Source organism: Marmota marmota, unplaced genomic scaffold (genome assembly GCF_001458135.2).
Source record: "Marmota marmota marmota unplaced genomic scaffold, marMar, whole genome shotgun sequence".
NCBI lineage: Eukaryota > Metazoa > Chordata > Mammalia > Rodentia > Sciuridae > Marmota > Marmota marmota.
Window position 1 is genome coordinate 12334832 of NW_026000272.1, and position 6995 is coordinate 12341826.

Sequence of the window (6995 nt, forward strand, 5' to 3'; positions counted from 1 at the left end):
GGTTATTTTGCTGCAGCCGGACTGCGGCATGACCTTGGATGAATTCTTCAGTGGAAGGAAATTCCTTAGAAGTACTATTAGAAGAGCACTGCCAGCATCCGGGGATCTTGGTGGCAGCAATAGAGCATTATTTACTTTTGCCCTTTTATTAAGCTCCCTAGGTGATTCTAAGGCACACTAAAGTTTGAAAGCTATTACCCCAGAGATGAAATATATATTTGCCTCCACCATCCTTAAACATTTCTATAAGAGTTGAGATTTCAACAAAAGATTGATGATAAGATGGGCTTTAACAAATACAGACACCTGACTTTCAATAATATTCAAACAATTAAAGTCTAAAATTTTAAGAATGTCAAAATTACTTCTTACATTGCTACTTGAAATCTACATAGAATAGGGTTTTCTTCATTAGGAAAATATAAAAATGGAAATTTCCTCCCAAACATTATTCTCTATTACAAAATCCGAACATCACCTGGAAATGACATTTTAACAGCATATACAGTAGTCTAATTTAGAGAAGTCCTCCCACATTTCAATCTAATGTTTTCCTTATAGCCACATTGTTATACTTCTATTTGCCCACTAGTGGACACTGTTGAGCTTCTAAAGTTACAGCTGTTTTTGATGGCTGGTAAGGCAAGAGGCAGCATGAATGGAGAAATAAAATCAAAATTAAGACAGCCACAATCTTTCTACAGTCCTGTTTATTTATTCAGCGTGCAATAGGCTAATAAATGTTTATGTCAATCATATTTAGAATAACAAACAAAGTTAGAAACAACTAAACTTATATTGCTCATAAAGAATATTTGTACAGCAGGGAAGCACTGCTTGATGGCTAATGGCATAACTAAACGACAAAACAGTATTCTATTCCTCAGAGAAATGACATGCTTTCTTTTCATGAAAAAATTATTTTCCACTTTTCCAATTCCCTTTTCTTCAAAATTCTTTCTTTAATTTGAGAATGTTGTCAACCTTTTCATCAAGATTCAAACCAAATACTGAAAAGTGGAAGATAACAAGCTATTATTAAAATGTAAGCTTGTGATGAGAATTGGGAGCAAAAGACAAAGATTGAATTTTAAGTAATGTATAATTTATTTTAATGAATAAAATTATGAACTTGTCATACAGGTTATATGAACTTCTATAAAGAGAATCCAAGATCATTTCTTTCTCTGAGCTGTTTGTGATGCTCTGCTAGTAATCACTTTATAATGTTGGAGGTAGCACTTTTTTAATATAAGGATTCTAGGCTTTGGAAAAAAATCTAGGAATAAACTCCAGTCCTACTGCTTACTTGCTTCCTCACCTTAGGCAAGTTGCTAGACTTCTCTGATCCTTCATTTCCTCATCTACCAGAGTGGGAATAAATAATACCTTCCTAGTATGTTTATTATGAAGAATGAGTGAGATAGTGTAGGTAAAGGGCTTAGAATAATATCTGGTACAGTCAGTAAATGTGTTTTATTTCCATCCCTGAAAAGAAACAACACTGTCAGAGGGTTCTTCCTTTAAGATGGAACCGAAGCTATAGTTTGCAAATGAGTGTGGGCAGCAGCAATCAATGGTTCATTGATGCCTCTTTCTCTATTTAGTGCCTAAATTTTATGAAGTAAATTCTGAGAGTGTTTTTGCTCACCATTAGATCCCAGCCCCTAATAAAGTACATACTAGGGTTTTGAAGGAAAGAATAGCCCCCATAGATTCTAAATTGAAATGGACCTCCTTAACAAGAGACAGATTAACAAGAGAAAAACAAGTTTATTAACATGTGTGCTTCATATTCATGGGTGACACCCAGGAAATAAATTGTTTGCAAGGAGGTGGCTTTGAATTCCAGCTTAGGTAGCATCTTCAAAAGAGAACTGTAAATTTTTAAAGAAGTGGCAGGAAAAGAGAACTGGGTGACAATTTAGGGGAAAGCAAATAAATACAGATAAAGTGTAGTTAGTAAAGCTTGTTAATGTAGATTCCTCTGGTACCATTGCCAGGTCTATAAGAGTCCAGTCACTTTGGGAGTACAAAGTTTGTTTTAACCTTTGTTTTTCATAGTAGAATGGAGGGGAATTTTTCTTTGTAAATCTATGTCCTGTTTTTAGGCAAATAGGGGGAAGGCAGAGTGCTTTCCTGGATCTGCTTTTTCTTAATTGTCTTCAGTTCAACAATCCTTCTAGTTTGGGGCAGTATTTTGTGGTCTCCCACAGGACTCAATCCATACTTGTTGAATGAATGGATATGCCAAGATCTAAAAAAAAATATTAGTTCCTGTTACATGGACATTATACTACACAACAGGTAAGATGTGAGAATAATAAAGTAGTCCAGGATGTCATGGTGATTCTGAGAGTCATGCACAGGAACTTGTTCAGCTGTACTCAACAAGGCTTTCAATATGTTCTCCTGGTCACCAACCCAACTAAGTTCTAACATGTAAGTCAAAGACAAAGGAGGCCTAGAATCCAATAGGATTTCCTTCCTATCTATAGACTCTGCCATGCATGAACAGTACCTGTAAGCATCCTGCAGAGTGCTGCCCTACCACCTTAACCATAATGTACTTTAGAAATATAAGCTTACCCAACATCCTCACATCAGGTTCCTGGGCTTTATTATCTCTTTGAAAAATTAGCCAATATACCAAAGTGTGATTGGTGCTGAGTACAGTTCTGTGCAAGTATAGTGAGGTCACAATGACTCAATGACTGCTGTGCATTTGAGAGAAATTCTCCCTAACTCACCATACTCATCAGTTTCACCTCCAGTTTTTTCAAAATAATCAAACTGTTTCCCATGATGGAAACTGTCTGGTGTTTCTGCATTGTGAATCCATCTATCTTATCACTGGAGGACTCTAGATTTACTTTGCTTTTCTCTTGGCCTATGTTTTACTAGTGCTCACTTCTCAGTGTGTTTGACTTTTACCTGGAAAACCATATCACAGTAGTCCCATGAAAGGATTATAGAGTATTGAGTGGTTCAAAGATAATTGAACTAAAATTCAGATGAATCTGGTTCAGATTCTAAGTTCCTCTACCTCACAGATATGTCATTATGAATTATTTTGCTTATAAAATGATTGATGATTCATGTCCTAGCTATTTTATATGGCATATAAAGAACCATGGAAGAAGAGAGAGGATGCACTAAGGAGGGCTATCATGTGATCTCTATGGTCTTGTTGAAAACATTTATGTTCAAGTACTCCATGCCACAAAATCTTTTGGTGGACACAGTGATATCTATAAGAGCCTTTACCAGATCTGTCAAAACTTCAGGAGGCCCAATATTTACTGCCATATAAACATGAAATATGAATCCTGTATAAAAGAGCCTGGGAAAACTCTAAGGTATTCTTCCTCATGGTCAATGCACATAATATATCTATTCATAATCCAGAAGTATGTTGCTACATGTGTAGAACCAGACACACTGAAATAGGGTTTGATATCCATGGTAGGGTTTCATCCTCTTCTTGAGCTTATGGTTGTCTTCTCCAAAATAATTCTAGACAACATGGGTTTTAATTACTGATGGCCCTGACTTTCCATGGTTTTGCTTACTATATTTTTAACTTACAATAAATTTACTGGGACACAACTCCATCACAAGTCAAGGGGAATCTGTATTTCAGTCAACATTTATAAAGTACCTATTGGGTGTTGAGAACTTTTCTAGGCACTTTACATGCATTAACTCATTGAGCCCTTACTTTAACCTTAAAATTTCCTATAAGTTTAGGACTATTATTATTACTATATTGTACATGAAGTAACCCATGAACAAAGGGGTTATGGAAGTTATCTAAGACCACAGAACTATTAGGTTGAAGGACTAAGATTCTAACCTAAATCATCTGGCTCTGAGTCTGCACTGTTTGTCCCTATATTATGCTTTGCTATATCCATTTTTATTCTACTTGATTTTGAGACAGAGACTAATCACAAATTTGAACTGTAACCTGTCTCTATCATACATAGTTATCCCCTGGTATTTACTTAATACATAATCCTCATGATGAATTCTAATAGCACCTACTCTTACTCACTGGCCTATGTGAGACCTTAGTTTTTACTTCTACGTTAGCAATATCAACTTCATTTTGATAGCAATGGACAACAGTCACATTAACTCTTTTGCTTTGAAAAGCATACTAAAAGTATAATTTATTGAGTACCTACACAAACAGGCAGTGTTCTGGGTAGGAAAACAAAAATCCAACAGGAGTAATTGAAGAGAGTTAATGCAAGGGTATATGCTGGGCCTAGTAATAAAACAGAGAAGACAAAGTATCCAGAGATGGGGACAGCTGGAGTCAAGGAGAGAGGGCATTGGGTAAAGGGACACAATCACTGCCAAACCATACTCCTATAGGGAGGGAACCCAAAAAATAAATATCTTAAACTCTTTCTCATCTCTTCCCCTGATTTCCTAATAGGACACACATTGGCCAAACCCAAATGGAAGCCAGAGGTAGTGAAGTATCCACTGATGTAGTCCATAGAGATCAAGCATACAAAACACAAAGTGGATGAGAGAAGGGTATAGAATAGACCTAGAGGGAAAATAGAGAATGTCAAACACAAGTTGACATGTACCATGCACCTTTCACAGGAACTAACTCATTTAATCTCCTCTAAAACCTAGTGAAGTAGGAATTTATGTCCTTGTTTTATACACAAGGAAACTGACACCCAGAGAGATTAAGGATTTAGTGACTTTCCCAAGGTCACAAAGCTGGTAAATAGTGGAATCCATATTCAATCCCATGTCTTCTAATTGAAGACCATGATTCTAACCACCATGTAAAAATTCCTTCTTATCCAATGTTACAAATCATAACAATGATGCTGGAAAATAAGATTGTACAAAAGACATGATAAATGTGTTTCTTCTTCACATGTACTAATAAATTGACCTTTACCAAAAAGGCCTAAAATTTTCATTGGACTGAAGTTCTTTACCCACAGATTTTCTCCTTGAGTTTTTTTTTTAATTTTAGGATACAATAGAGTAACAAAAAGCATAATTGTAAGTGATTTTATTGAAAACGACATAGTATGGAACTCCAAGGGCCCATCTCTCCACAGAAATGTTGAAAAATCAAGCAAAACTTGTCAGAATCAACTTTATAAGCAAAAGAGTTAAAGGCAGAATAGGCAGAAAATTGGTGGATCAGGAAAAGGGCAACCTTAAAGGAACAGGAGAGCTTTTTGGCACATTCAATTGTTCTAACCTCTCTGGAAGATACCTGCAGTATCGATGCAAGGTAATTGTCTTCATTTCACCTAATTTGGAATCCATTCAGGGCTGAAAATTGGTGGACAGTCCTTGAAAATTATGAGGCAAATGAGGTTCCAGAAGCCTAAGAGAAATTTCTGGGAAGAGTTTCTTTGGGAAATTAGGATATTCAAAAGTGCTAGGGTATACTAGGGAATTTAGAAATGCATAAGCATATTGTTTTAGTCACCTTAGCATCACTGTGACTAAAATACCCAACAAGGACAACTTAGAGGAGGAAAGGCTTATTTTGAGCTCATGGTTTCAGAGGTTTATTCCTTGGTTGGTCAACTCCACTGCTTTTGGTCCAAAGTAAGGCAGACCATCATGGAGGAAGGGTGTGACAGAGGGAAGCTGCTTAGGACATGGTGGTAACGAAGCAGAGAGAGAGAAAAAAGGAAGGGGCTTCAGGGAAGAGGCACCCTTCCAGGGCACACCCCAAGTAATGAACCTTCTCCAGTCTCACCCCACCTTCCTATAGTAACCACCCAGTCCATCCATTCAAACTAGGATGGACTGATTAGGTATAGCTCTACAATCATTCCATGTCTGAACATTCTTGAATAACACAGGGGCTTTGGGGAGATAACTCTTATCCAAACCATAATACATGCTAAGGGAAAAATGCATCCCCAGAAAAGACCTGAGAACTTCCTAAACCTTGATTTCTGAGTGACTTCTAGATCTCGTGTAAAGACATGAAGGCAAATCAGAATTGTGAAGTGCCTGCCTAAGTGTTGACAATGACTAGCACAGACTGATAGAAAGTATATGTCTTTGTTTTTCTTCCTCCGTCTCGCCCTCTTGCTCCCCATCCCCTTGCTCTCCCTTACTTCTTCTCCTCCTCATCCTCCTCCTCCTCTTCCCCCAATTCCTCCTCCACATTTTTATTCTCTTTTCATTTCTTTTTTCCCAAACTCCTCATAGTAGTCAACGAAATTTCTGCACATCAAAGGACAAAATTAAGAAAGTGAAAAGGTAACTTAGAGAATGGGAGAAAACATTTGAAAATCATATATGTGAAAAAGGTCTAATATCCAGTATATATAAAGAACTTTTGCAATTCAACAACAAAAAGACAAAACTCCAGGGAATAAATGGACAAAGGAATTACACAGACATTTCCCCAAAGTAGATTTACAAAAGGCCAAAAAGTACATTAATCAAAACCATAATGGGAAACCACACCTAATAGAATGGTTTTGTAAGATTCTTTTTAGTTATAGATATACACATATCTTTATTTTATTTATTTTTTATGTGGTGCTAAGGATCAAACCCAGTGCTTCATACTTGGTAGGCAAGTGCTCTACCACTGAGCCACAACCCCAGCCTGAATGGTTTTAATTTTAAAAATGAAAATTAATGGGAAAATAAACAAGGAGAGAAATGAATTACAGTAGATGGGGTAGAGAGAGAAGATGGGAGGGGAGGGGAGGGGAGATAGTAGAGGATAGGAAAGGTAGCAGAATACAACAGTTACTAATAGGGCATTATGTAAAAATGTAGATGTGTAACCGACGTGATTCTGCAATCTGTATTTGGGGTAAAATTGGGAGTTCAAAACCCACCTGAATCAAATGTATGAAATATGATATGTCAAGAGCTTTGTAATGTTTTGAACAACCAATAAAAAAAAAGAAAAAAAAAGAAAATTAAAAACTATTGATTATGTTGTGGAAAAGTTACATGGGCATTGGTGTTGG